Consider the following 15,670-nt stretch of genomic DNA (forward strand, 5'->3'; position numbering starts at 1 on the left):
CAATAGTAAACAAACATACACAAAGAATGCTTCACACAACACTGGATATACGAGGAAAACCCAATGTGAGAAAAACCTCGATGAGAAATGTTGCTGGAAACTACTGCTCCAATCCAGCCTCACAATGGAATAACAATTTTACAACAGTTCATAGCACCAACCCAAGGAGCACCAACCCCTAGCAATTTATGGGCACTAACCTAAAGCAGCACCAACCCCTACATTATTTTGAGCACCAAATAAAGGAGCACCAACCCCTACACCGAGGACCCACTCAGTGAAATAAAATAATATAAAGGTAATACAATAATTTGCACCTTGTTACAAATGGATTTTGTAACACCTCCAATCAACACTCTCTACTGGTTTTAACTCTTCTTTGTCTGACAACTTCTTTACCTACCGGTTGTATGTTCACTCTCTCTAAACCCTCTCTTGTTCAACCTCTGCCTTCCTGACTTCCTCTGATCCTCACTCTACACTCTTTCACACTCTGATGCCTTCTTTCCAGTTCAAACACTGCCGGTTCACTTGAATGTTAACTCTATGATAGTTCACCTGTAGCTTAAACCCTTACTGGTTAAACCCCTCTTACTAGTTAAACCTCTCTTAATAGTTCCTTTTCCAACATGCTCAGTCACTTCTATACTTCTCTCTTGCACTCAGACTGATCACTCTTCTGCTCTCAACAATCACCTTCACTTCACCATTATCAACAACAACACTCACTAAGATCTTTAATCTACATATTTATATTCAAGCTTTCCCACCAAAATGGAATTCAATCATCACTTGCCTAGGGTTTTCTTCACTGACCCAATCTGTTAACAAATCAAATCGGATCTCATCTCTGAGATTAACAACCTGCAATAAATCAAACAACACTACCATATTTTATTCTTCCAATACATGTTTACTATCTTTAGCAAGACACTGACCCTTCTTTTGTCAATCACATTAAATGATCTCGCAGTTCCTTTCTTTAGATCAACTAGTCGATCAACTATCCTACTTAGATTATGATGCCAAATAATCATTTGAATGTTTGTCCTTTGAATCCCTTTGAACCACAATACTCTTCAACTCATCCATGATTTTTGCAGTCAACATTTAATGCAGACTTAGTCGGCAACTACCTCACTGACGCACTCTTCACCAAACACTGCACATTAGCCACCTGGATCCTATGCGTCATCTTTGTCATAATCCACCTCATTTCACTATGTTGGTTCAGGCTCAGGCACTGACCAAACACACAATTGGTGTTTACCTACCGGTTCATCTTGTCCTACTAGTTATACATTAACCGGTTAACCTTCGTGCCATGCTCTTCTCTGTTCTGTCAGTTGGATCATATTAGCCTAGTAACACTCTCTTGCATCCCTGTTGACATCAGCATCCCATAGTAAAACCATGTCTGCAAATTCTAGACTTTACCTTCTTTATTAATCCGGACATTATCTCAACTGGTTTGCCAAAGTGGCAAACACATCACTTCTTATCCTTCCTTTTCATTGCATAAGACCCGATGCCATGTTCCTCTATGTTTTGTTTGTCCCTTGCTTTCTTATCGGTGGAGATGTTTACCGATTGATACAAGACCTACCTGCATACTGGACTGGTATTCATTCTTCTTCACAAAGTTCATATCAGTGAATTATAAATGTGCTCTCCAGTTCACCAAACTTGTTGCGGTTTCAATCACAAACTCATGCCAAGGTTATGAACATATATTTTGAACTGCAACACCTGAATCTTATCCAATCATCCATATTGGTTGCTTGATCATAGCTCTGTTCTTGTTTACCAGTTGACAATACTCCTACCTGCATACCCGTAACACCCATGAGAACACCATGCCAATAATCAATAGCTTATTTGACAATACCAGTTGACATCAATGACAATACAATGCCAACATCTATCTCCCTGATGACTTATGATCCCCATGGAAACACATGGTTAGTGAAGGTCGGCCTAATTGGTAATTTACCTAGGAAACCCTATATCAAGACATCTTATCAATTCATTTTAAATCTAAGACTCCATCTGTATTATTTGCGCATTCATGAAGCATTCATCATTAAGCATATTTAGAGATTCAAGGCTACACATTCATCCTTTAAGCATCATGGAGAAAAGTTGCATCAAACTTGATGCAAGAATGTGTGTGTGATTAGGGTTTTTCATGTTCATGTGTTTGTCATGCCATTACATTCAACATTTGTGATTACATTCAAAGAGCATTGCATCATCATCAACAATTGCAAATCTAAGGTATATGATCTCCTTAAAATTTATTTTAGTATTTGCATTATTTCATTCAAGGTTAATTTCTAAACCAAGGTTTGACTTAGGCAAACCTTTATCTGCAACATCTTTCCATCTCTTTTTGTGTGCAAGAAATAGGTGCAAGAGTTGTACTCAGAAATTTCAGCAATGCCAATAGTGATGGATAGGTTTAACTTTTGATAATGAAAAATTTGGAGGACCAGGGCAAGTTTGTGCTACCTAGTCCCGAAAAAACAAAGCAAACTTTTAGGATATGTTTTGAATCTATTTTTTATCCTAGATCTTAGTTTGTGGCTACGTTGGACATCTTTAGCATTCTGTACTTCAAATATATCTCATTTTACCCTAATTTCATAACTACATTCCAATTTCAACTAAGAAAGAGGATAACCAATTGAATCCAATAAAAATCTTAGCCCTTTTCAAATTGGGATTGAGTCTATATCTATTGGGTTCAACCCTCTTTCAATGTATGTTGTGTTAATTGGGTTATTTAGTGGATTTACTTGGTGAAACCAGAATTCCTAATTTTCACCACATTACATTTTGGTGAACCCAAAGTCTTTCATGCTTATTTATAATTTATGGTCTCAAATATTATTGGTATGCATTTAAACAAAAAAAAATTGCACTCATAGACCATAATTACATAAATTTAGTGGTTAATTTCATCAAAACCCTAATTTATTTTGCTAAAATTGAACTTGTGGGTTGCATAAATTTTCACTTATATTTTTAGATCTGATTTTAGGCACTCATAGTGGTATTTACTAATTTATTTATTTTTCCTATTTCACATACGATTACATTACTTTTTAGTTACATTTATCACAATCATGTGTTGGATAATGGCTTCCTTCATTTTACATTACTTCTTTTCATCCATAGTACTCTTACATATTGCATCTTTAGGGTTTCAAAGATATTTACTACTTGCAAATCATATCTCACACACACACACACACACACACACACACACACACACACACACACACACACACACACACACACACATATATATATATATATATATGTTGTTTCATGATGACATTTTTGATAATATGCATTACATGTGTAGATCGTATAAAAGATTTTGTAAACAACAATAATCCTAGAGGTGACATTAACAAAGTTAACACTTATACACCTCCTAGGGTATCTCTTGAGAATGAAGAAAGAGTCAATACTCCTATCAATGCACTCTCTAACAAAGAGAAAGCATTGAAGGGAAACATGGAACCATCTTCTTCTCATAGGCATACTCTAGTGCAAGGGGAGCAAGATCAAAATGTTGGTTTATCAATCTCCTTGATCCTCCTTATTCTCCTAGAGCTTATCTTAATCACCAACATATTTGTAGAGAAGATGATGTTATGCATTTTATTCATGACCTTTCTCCACATATAACATTAAGAAAAGATGAAGCCTTATATGATAAGGACCTTCCTTCCTAACCTATGAAAGATGATATGAATAATGGTGATAGAAAGGAGAATCTTCCTACAAAAGATACTTGTTATTCATCTCATTCTCCCTTTGATCCTTCTATGTGCCCTTACAGTACAAATTTCAAATAAATACATGATAATAGTCATTTTTCACAATTAAAAATATCTTATAGGAGTGATTACAACATAATCGTAAAACAACGTTATAGTAGACAACGACTTGGAAAACAAGTAATCAAAATCCCTATAAACCCTCCTTCACAAGCTAGTACAAGAGGTCTAGGACATCCTCATAATTCACCTATGGATGATCTCCTTAGGGTGCAAAAACTTAAGGATTATTTTGCAAAACATAAACTCTATCGCCCATCTAAAGGCCCTTCTTCCTCAAATTATCCTTCTTGCTCATGTCATCAAACCCACGATAATCATGCCTATGATTTTCCTAATTTTCAAAACGGAATACAAGAACTCATTTATAATGGAACTACCAAAATCATAGAAAACAATCATCTTCTCTCTAGTGACCCTTGTCCTACATCTCAAGAGACAAGACCTACTCATATTGATGATCAGAAATCGGCCACAAGAATCTTTTGAGATTGAAGTATGATGAGAATGTTGTTTTTCTCTTTGTTAAATTTTACAATTATAAGAATAAGGAAGGCGACGAGCATTGTCTTTTTCATCGTGGTTATTCTCATTCTCTTGGAAATTGTAAAGCCTTTAAAGCATTTGTTGAAGACTAATATGATCGAGCTCACGTAGGTCTTACAACTAATCTTGCACTTTTTCTTGGTGAAGAGGTAGTGCCTTAGCACTCCATTCACCCTATCATGTTGCTCCTCACCCTATGGAAATAGTAGTAAAATTCATTGGGGGCTCTTTGTCAAGAGTGGTGATGCTTTTTCAATAACAATCATACTTGGGGTAGAAATGTATAATTGTTCCTTTTCTTGTCGCTTAGAGCGAAATGATAGTATATTCATCTCTCTCTTCTTTTCTTTCCAAAGATTACTTCTTCTTTAGAGTTACATTTTGCATATCTTGATGTATTTTCTTGTATTTTATATTCCTTCATGCTAGTACATGTGTGTTCCTTGTTTAAGACCTTTCCTTGCTCAAAGTAGTACTGTTACTATTTACTAAGTTGTCATTAGTTTTATGTTCAAAGTCATCCTATATACCCTAGTCAGTTAATACTACAGAAATATTCAGTCGGTAAGCACTAAGGGTGTTGGTTAAAGAAGAAAGGCTAGTCACTGAGATGATATATACCGAGCTGTCTACCGAGTAAAATTCCTATGTCCACCGAGTAGCAAAGAAGGTACACCGAGTTAATCTGAACCAAGTGGAAACGTGTTACCAGATTCAATGAACCTGGACACATATGTAGAAACGTGTTACAAGATTCGAGAATAGGGAACTGTTATTTCATAGGGAATTGCACTTGAAGATTTTGTATGATTTTGAGGAAGTTTATCCAATGAAATAATTTCTATGATTATTCATTCGATAAAACATGTTTGCATAATCGATGTATGAACAAGATCACCACCTTAGAGATCTATATACAGAGTGATTTGAGTATCTAAGGAAGAAGAGAAAAAAGATGGTGAGTTGAAGATAAAATCTTGTGAAAAGATGAGATGATTGAACAGAGGTATTCAGAGGTCACCAAGAAGATTTTCAGAAAACAATTTAAGGGACAGAGAATACAGAAGAGGTCACCGAGTTGATCTATCAATTACTGAGGTATGCTATGAGCATGGTAATTTTATATTGAGCACATAAAGTCTGCTATAACATTTTAGATGTAAAGTTACAAATATTTTGTAAGAGATTTTGATTGAATTATTTTGAGTTGTGTTAGAAACCTTTAATAGGGTAAAAGACTCTAACAAGGTCTATAAATTGTAAAGCCTTTAACCAAGTACAACATTTTGTAAAAGTGTTTGTAAAATCATTTAGCAAGGTAGATTTAAAGATCTTGATACTCCTAACAGGGTAAGCTATCAGAAATAGCTAAACATGTAGCTCTAACCAAGCAACCTTTATTATTGCAGTAGTGAAGTTGTGGGTGCCATCCCCACCACAGTTTTTCTCTCTAACCAAGAGTTTCTGCGTAACCAAAATTTTTGTGTTATGGAGTGAAATGTGTATGGATGTAATTTCTATGATTGTGTTTTGGCTTTATATATTATGAGATCAACTATACACAGTTTATGTTTATCAGTAAGATTGTTTTTAAAGAAAAGTTTTGAAGTACCGATTCACCCCTCCCCTCTCAGTACATTAGCTTTCATTGTTGGACCAAACAATTGGTATCAGAGCTATACTCTTGGAAAAGGGTTTTACAACCTAAAGAGAAAGATCCCACCAATGGAAGGCTATAAACAATCACGCAGAATTGTGAACCTCCAAGAATAATTGGATCATGCAAATCAAGTGATTGCAGACATGCAGAGACAAATGCAAAAATTATTGAAAGTAAGAAGAAGATTGTCTGATGATTTACAGGACTCACAAGAGTTGGTGGAACAAATTGAGACATCATTTGAGAACAACATATCAGAAGAGTCTGAAGAAATGATTATAGAATTGAAAGAAAAGAACAAAGCACTGAATGATCAGCTTAAAGCAATGAGAAAGGAACATGAGTATTTCAGCACACAGATGACTGAAAATCTTGATGCATTGAGAACAGTTGAAGATAACATAAAAGGTATAGAAAGAGAAAAACAACAGCTGGAAGCATTAGTATCTGAAAAGAATGCTGAAATCACAAGAATGACTGGAATTCAACATAATCTATCTGATCAATTGGGTCATGCACATCATGAAGTAACTCTAAAAGAAAATGAGAACCAAGCATTGAAACTTGAATTATCAAGATTGACTGATGAACTTGAAGCAGAAAAGAATTCAAAAGAAACACTGAAGAAAAGTTATGAAGCGTCAAGAATTTTGGATGAGCAACTAAACACAAGATCACTAAACAAATCTGCTGAACTCGATTACAAAAGAAACAACTCTACCGACAAAGGAATCAACACCACCGAGAAATGAGAATCATCAAAGAAGGCTGGAAACAAAGATAAGTTGAAATATAACAAGGCTATTTGCAACTACTGTGGAAAACAAGGACATACTGCCAACATGTGCCAAATCAGAAAAGGTAAGCTATCGAATGTCACTAGGTCTAATAGTTATTGTTACAATTGCAATAAGTATGGTCACACATCTAAACAATGCAGGACAAAGTCTGTTAGCAATTATCAAAAGGCAAAATTCAAGGGATTTTGCAAAAACTACAATAGATATGGACACAATACCAAGAAGTGTTGGTTTAAGAAGAAAAACTACATGTGGTCTCCACACCGAGCAAATGCTAGAAGCTACCAAACTCACATAGATCTCAATCGACAATATACTGCAGTACCATGGGATTACAATACAAGAATATGGTGTGAATGTTGTGGAAGGTATGGACATATAAGTGCAAACCGTATGATAAGGTTTGGAATGAACAATCGGAGATCATGGAGAAATCTTGGAATGGCATGCTTTCATTGTCATAAAGTTGGACACTTGGCTAAAGATTGCAGAGATCAACCCAGAGGAGATACTGAAGAGATAAGAATCAAATTACAGAAAATCTGGAAAAAGAAGGAAAATGGATCAAATAATGAAGAAATCACCTTACCTACCTCAAATTACAGAAAATCTAGAAAAAGAAGGAAAATGGATCAAATAATGAAGAAATCACCTTACCTACCGAGTTAGGTGCATCTACTTCCAATTAATCAATAAAGGTATGAAGGGACTGCGTCTTCACAAGGTTAGATCTTAACAGCTCCTATTTTAATCATGGAAATAACTCCAAAATATGCATAGCTAAGATGTATTAACATTTATGAAATTGTATCTAGTCTTACGATTTACCAGTGAAGTCGGTAAATATAGTAAACCTATGTAAGGAAATAAAAGAGCAAGGAAAGGAAAATAAAATCCAAGAAAGTTTATGATGAAGTAATTGTTACCGAGAGAAAAGCAAAAACCTTGGAGCATCACCCAAATGTGGAGAAGGAGGCACAAGAACTTTTTGAAAGGGGAAAAGCAAAGAAAAACCCCTTGTGATATTATGAATGAGGCAATGCCTAAAATGAGAGAGAGAGAGAGAGCAAGAAGCTCTTTACAATATTGTCATTAAGAAGAAATGAGAGAGGAGACATCTCTTAAATAGAGATGAGGAGAGGAGTTACAAAGTAACTCCCAAATCTATGAATGCCACCATTCATAAAATGTGTGTGCCATGTGTCCACATCCTCTTATGGAGGAAATCTAATATTCCTTAATAAAGGAAAATAAAAGAAATGACTTGTCCTCACACATGTACTAGAGGAAAAATTACATGTAGGAATTCCAAAGGAATATCCTAAACTAAATACAAATAAACCTAAGCTAAGTAAAGATTAAATATTCTAACACCCCCCCTTAAGCTTTACTTGGGGAGCTTACATCAAACCCTTCAATGGGTTGTAATCCAAGATTTTTACAATGAAATTGGAATTTTTCTTTACAAAGTGGCTTGGTCAAAATATCTGCAACTTGGTCTTCCCCCTTGCAATAGAGGAGTGAAACTTGCTTGTCTTCAATTTGTTCTCTAATAAAGTGGTGTTGGAGAGCAATGTGTTTTGTCCTTGCATGGAAAACTGGATTTTTAGCCAAGGCAATGGCACTTTGGTTGTCACAATACAATGGAGTTGGTTCGTGTTGAGGTAGACCCAAATCTTCAAGTAGTCTTCTAAGCCACAAGACTTCTTTGGAAGCATTAGTGCATCCTTTGTACTCAGCTTCAGTGGATCCAAGAGAGGTAGATTGTTGCTTTTTACTATTCCAAGAAATTGCTCCTGAACCAACAAAAAAACAATAACCACAAGTAGATTTCCCATCATTGGGATCTCCACCTAGATCGGAATCAGTAAAACCTTTTAAAGTAAAATCAGAATTTGCATCATAAAACAAACCTACATTAATTGTTCCTTTAATATATCTTAAAATTCTTTTAGCAACTTTAAAGTGTGTTTGTTGAGGTTTAGACATGAATCTAGAAACCAAACCAACACTATAAGCAATATCTGGCCTAGTAAGAGTTAAATAGTTTAAACTTCCAACTAATTGTCTATACAAAGTAGGATCAACAAGAGGAGTTTGCATATCAAGCATTAACTTAGTGCCTAATTCAATAGGAATTGAAACATGATGAGCATCATTCATTTTAAACTTATCTATGAGATCTTGAGCATATTTACTTTGAGATAAGAAAATTCCTTTAGAGGTTTGCCAAATTTGCATTCCTAAGAAATAATGTAAAAGACCTAAATCAGTCATTTGAAATTTTTGATTAAGTTGAAACTTAATATCAGAAATCAAAGTATTGGAACTTGAAGTAAGAATCAAATCATCTACATACAAGATAATAATTATAATATCATCTTCACTATGTTTAATATACAAGTTAGGATCATTTTTACTTCTAATATAGCCTTGAGAAAGAAAGAATGCATTAATCTTTGAATACCACTCCCTAGGAGATTGCTTTAATCCATAAATTGATTTCTTTAATTTACAAACTAAGTGTGCATTACCTTCTTTAATAAAACCAGGAGGTTGAGACATATAAATTTCCTCATGTAAATCACCATTAAGAAAAGCACTTTTAACATCCATTTGGTGAATAGGCCAATTCATTCTAGAAGCTAAAGCAAGCACAAGTTTAATTGTAGGCATTTTAGCAAGAGGAGCAAAAGTTTCAGTATAATCTAAGCCTTCAATTTGAGAAAAACCTCTAGCAACTAATCTAGCTTTAAATTTACTAACTTGATTATTAGCATTCAATTTGCTTTTATAAAGCCACTTGCAAGAAACAAGATTTTTACCATGAGGCAAGGGAACTAAATCCCAAGTTTGGTTAGAAGTTAAAGTATCATATTCTTCCTTCATTGCTTTTTGCCAATGTGGTTGACTTTTAGCTTGATCAAATGTTTTAGGATCATTAGAATTCATAATAGTGGTCATTAAAGCATAATTACAATAATTAACTCTCCTAGCTTGAAGTTTATCCATTCTAGCTAAGTATTCATCACTATCTTGAATTAAAGATTTAAACCATTTAGGTCTTCTTTTAGAAGTAATGGATTCATCACTAGAAGAAGAGTCATGAGGAGTAGAGTTGTTATTATCATCATCACTATCACTAGAAGGAATAGAAAGAGATGCATTAGGAGTAGGGTTAAGAGAAGGAGGTTGGTCCTCCACAAGCACAACTTTGGTTTGACCAAGTTCATCATCCTCCACTTTAGAACAATCATGAATGCCCTTTTCTGCAATACAAACATCTCTTGCAACTTTTACCTTGTTAGTAATAGGATTGTAAACTCTATAACCTTTAGTATTTTCATCATAACCAACAAAAATAAAAGGAGAAGATTTAGCATCTAATTTTTTTCATTTCTCCTTAGGTTTGTGAACATAAGCTATGGAACCAAAAATTCTTAAATTCTGCAAATTGGGCTTTCTACCAGACCAAGCTTCTTCAGGAGTTTTATCCTTTAAGGCTTTGGTAGGTGTTCTATTAACTAAATATGTTGCACAACCCATAGCTTCAGCCCAAAACTTGTAATCCATATTTTTAGCATGCAATAAACATCTAGCCATTTCAACAATTGTTCTATGCTTCCGTTCTGCCACACCATTTTGTTGTGGTGTATAAGGAACAGTAAGCTCATGTTTAATTCCAAACGATTTCAAATAAGAATTAAATGCATTATTGACATATTCTCTTCCATTGTCAGTATGAAGAATCTTAATTTTAGAACCAGATTGCCTTTCTACAAACATATGAAATTCAGTAAACACATCAAGCACTTGATCCTTACTATGAAGGAAATATATCCATGTTCTCCTTGAAAAATCATCAACAAAGGTAAGTGCATACCTTGAACCTTGGATGGAGGGATTCTCCATGGGACCCAAGAGATCACTATGAACTAGATGCAATTTAGTATATGCCCTCCAAGATTGACCATGAGGAAAGGGTTCCCTATGCATCTTACCACTCATGCAACCATTGCAAACAATTTGAGAAGGAACAATACTAGGCAATCCATCAACCATATTTGCTTTTTGCATTAATGAAATATAATCAGAATTGAGATGGCCAAGTCTTTCATGCCATATAGTAAAATCAACAGTAGTAAGCAAAGAATACTTTGGAGGAGCAAATTCATAGAACTTGAATAAGTTATCACTATCCATTTTAGCAGTAGCAATAACATGATTAGTGTTTGGATCAATGATATAACATATGCCCCTATAAAAGTTAATCTTATAATCTTGACAAAGTTTAGGAACTGAAATCAAATTTGATTTTAATTCAGGAACATAAAGAACATCATGTAATTTCCAATTAGGAACATTCACATCACCAATAGCTTCAACTTTACAACTATGATTATTAGCTAATTGAACAGGAATATTAGAAGTATCGGGATGCAAAGATTCAAAACATTCTTTATGAGAAGTAACATGTTGAGATGCACCAGAATCAATAATCCACTCAAGTGGTTGAGAAACATTATAAGTACATGTAAATGCATGACGAGATGAATTACCATTATTATTACCTTTCTTATAATGAGGTTTATGTTGATTATTTTGATTATTTTGATTCATGGGCTTTTTACCATTTTGTTTCTTAAAATAATTATTAGTAATATGTCCATCTTTCCCACAATATGTGCAATGGGGTCTTGTTTGAGAATTATTCCTTTGATTATTGTACGTATTATTATAATTATTATTATGAGAATTGTTATGATAGGATTTAGAATGAGATTGATAATTAGAAGATTTGTGATTATTATTATGATTATGATTATGTTTATTATTATTGGATCTAAAATTATTATTATGATTTTGATTTTTAGACATAAAAGCATGTTCACTACTTTTAAGAGTACCAAATTGAATTAATTTAGCTTCCTCTTGACGCAATAAATTACGAAAAATATCATATGTTAATTGAGTAGCTAAGCTAGGAATAGCAAGTTGAGCATGAATATTCGTAATAAATTGTTGAAATTGACGAGGAAGACATACACAACTCAAAACCAGTTAATTGACACCTACTAAGCCAACATGTAGGGAAGATGATCAACTTTCAATTGAGGAAGAATCTGAAGCTCAGGAAGCAACCATCACTCTGAGCACCGAGTTGCCAAAGGGCAAAATATTGAAAAGGAAGAAACAAGTTACACCTAAGGTATCACCGACTCCACCAGTGAAACAAGCTAACACTAGATCATCTGCAGTGTCACCCAGTAAGAGGCAGAAAAATGTTGAATTGCCTAGAGTTACAAAGACTTATAGAAAGTCGACCAGGAGACTCATTTTGAATAAGGAGTCAAGTGACATAGAATCTAAAGACAAAAATAAATTTCAGATTTTTAAAAGCACAAAGGAAGATGTACACAGTGTTGACAACTTTTGTGCCAAATTGAAACAATATGGAGGATTCGGGTCATTCAGGTATGTTAAATATGACTCCCGGACAGAAGAAGAAAAGAGAAAAATAGAAGAGTCAGTAGTGTGTACACTTCTCAAATTCCAAGTAGTTCCATTGGAAGTAACTGACTTTCTCCAAAAGCATTCTACTCTCATATTGACAACAAATGGAAATATGCTATGGACTCGGAGAAGCAGATAAGAGAAAGAGTTTTAGTACATCTCTTTCCAGACATGTTGGTAGATGATATTAGAAATCATTTGAAAAACTACCAGACAAATTTTCAAGTGAAGCATAGAGCCTTGAAAATGATGAATGGACTTTATCTTGAAGTCGAAAAGGAAACCAAAGAAAAATGGGAAGAAATCTTCAGAATTCAGACTGAAGAACCTCAAGGTGAAGTAGAAATTGTTGACATTATTGAGCAAGATCCTGCATCAACTATTCAACTAGATGAGGATGTCATGGACACTGAGGCACAAGAAGAAGAAATGATAGAAGGAAATGCCTATGCCAAAATGGTATCCAGTGCATCAGTCTTGGAATAGGTTAAGTCCTATCCTTCGGTAACTCAACAAGAGACAACCGAGATACCTCATGACACAGAACAAGGCAAAGAGGATCATAAGGCTACACAAGGTGAATCTACCTCTTAGGCCACAGGCGAGCAAACTTCTCAAGCTCCTGCAAGCACTAAAACTACTGCCATTGAGACCCCAAGAAAGGAATCACTGAAGGCTACAACAGAGGCTATAGAAACCAACAAAAGTGTTGCTCCCACCAAGCAACATACTGAGGAAGATCAAGCCTCCAAAGCCATTGTACTCATTCAACTGGTGAAGGCATCATCATCAAAGGAGAAGAAAGCAAAGAAGCATATTTTCAAGATAGATCTGTGAAAGCCTATTGTGCTGCTGAATGTTGACATTTCCAAACTAAAAGGGCAAGCACTTATTGAATTTGGTGAGCTGTGCAAAGCCAAAGTAGAACAAGAAAAACAGATAGCCATTCAAAAGAAGAACCGAGTACTTCAGAAGGTTAAAGCATTATTGACATACATGCTACCTGAAGCTACCATAAGTAAAGATGTTGCCATCCATATGCAATTGGATGAACTACTCACTCAATTGGAAACATCAGGAGTAGAGGCATCAGACTACCTTAGCAAATTAAAAGAAAAAGAGCTAACTGCCAAGATGATTGAAGAAGTGCAGAAAGCCATTGCTATAGGTAAAATCGAGCTTGTTGGATTCATTGCTGAGTTGTCCCCTCAACTCAAGAACATTATTTATTTATTCTAGAAATTATGTACATTTTCATTCTTTATTAAAGATATCAAGCAGAAGACCGATGTCATTGAAAAAGAGATTACCGATCTTTCAAATAAACTGACTACCAAGCCAAATTCTATTTAGAATTTTTATACCCAGCTACAAACTCTTATGGCTTGACAGTTAGAACTTCGAAATGAAGAGCACAAAATAAGGATGGATATTATGACTCTTCAAACATTATTTATTCCCAATCTGTCATCAGTACAAGAGCAGATCAACCAAGCTACCCAACTGTCCACACAAGCAGAGGGAAGCACTTTAGATGGCTCGATTTCATTGTTAGCTGATATTAATGCTTAGAATTCTTTAATGGAAAGTGTCAAGGGTGCACTTACCAATGCTCTCAACGATGCTTGTACTAAGTATAAATCTATTTTTGAACAGTTGCCCCCATCGAATGGTAACTAGTTTTGATGTTTGTTAAAAAGGGGGAGTGTACCAAGTATATACAGAGTATCCAAGTGAACAGATGAAATTGTCAGGGGGAGAATGGAACATCAGGGGCATGCAAATCAAGTTTTGTGCCGCATATTGATAAGGGGAGTATGTATTTGAAGTATGTATTTGAATGAATGTATATACTGTCATTTCAGTCACATTTTGTAAGTATATAGATTTTGTGTTATGACTTTGAAAGGAGTTTTGTCAAACATACCAAACTAATGTCAAAAGGGGAGATTGTTACTATTTACTAAGTTGTCATTAGTTTTATGTTCAAAGTCATCCTATATACCCTAGTCGGTTAATACTACATAAATATTCAGTCGGTAAGCACTACGGGTGTCGGTTACAAAAGAAAGGCTAGTCACCGAGATGATATATACCGAGTAAAATTCCTGTCCACCGAGTAGAAAAGAAGGTACATCAAGTTAATCTAAACTGAGTGGAAACGTGTTACCAGATTCAATGAATCTGGACACATATGTGGAAAAGTGTTACAAGATTCGAGAACAGGGAACCGTTATTTCATAGGGAATTGCACTTGAAGATTTTGTATGATTTTGAGGAAGTTTATCTAATGAAATAATTTCTATGATTATTTATTCGATAAAACATGTTTGTATAATCGATGTATGAACAAGATCACCGCCTTAAAGATCTATATACAGAGTGATTTGAGTATCTAAGGAAGAAGAGAAGAAAGATGGTGAGTTGAAGATAAAATCTTATGAAAAGATAAGATGAGATGATTGAACAGAGGTATTCAGAGGTCACCGAGAAGATTTTCATTAAACAGTTTAAGGGATAGAGAATACAGAAGAGGTCACCGAGTTGATCTATCAATTATCGAGGTATGCTATGAGCATGGTAATTTCATATTGAGCACATAAAGTCTACTATAACATTTCAGATGTAAAGTTACAAATTCTTTGTACGAGATTTTGATTGAATTATTTTGAGTTGTGTTAGAAACCTTTAACAAGGTAAAAGACTCTAACAAGGTCTATAAATTGTAAAGCCTTTAACCAGGTACAACATTTTGTAAAAGTGTTGGTAAAATCCTTTAGCAAGGTAGATCTAAAGATATTGATACTCCTAACAGGGTAAGCTATCAGAAATAGCTAAACATGTAGCTCTAACCGAGCAACCTTTATTATTGCAATAGTGAAGTTGTGGGTGCCATCCCCACTGCAGTTTTTCTCTCTAACCAAGAGTTTCTGCATAACCAAAGTCTTTGTGTTATGGAGTGAAATGTGTATGGATGTAATTTCTATGATTGTTTTTTGGCTTTATATATTATGAGATCAACTATACACAGTTTATGTTTATCAGTAAGATTGTTTTTAAAGAAAAGTTTTGAAGTACTGATTCACCCCTCCCCTCTCAGTACATTAGCTTTCTGTCACAACCCTCCTTTATCACTTTTGGATTTAAATTACAATTTTATTTTTATCTTTGGATAAGCTATTTAAATGATTGAATAAATGTTATAAAAAGAATGAAAAATAACACACACACACACACACACACACACACGGAAAATATACATTATTTTTATTTATTTATTTTCCACATTCAATTATGGC

This window comes from Cryptomeria japonica, chromosome 10 (genome assembly GCF_030272615.1).
Source record: "Cryptomeria japonica chromosome 10, Sugi_1.0, whole genome shotgun sequence".
NCBI classification, from domain to species: Eukaryota; Viridiplantae; Streptophyta; class Pinopsida; order Cupressales; family Cupressaceae; genus Cryptomeria; species Cryptomeria japonica.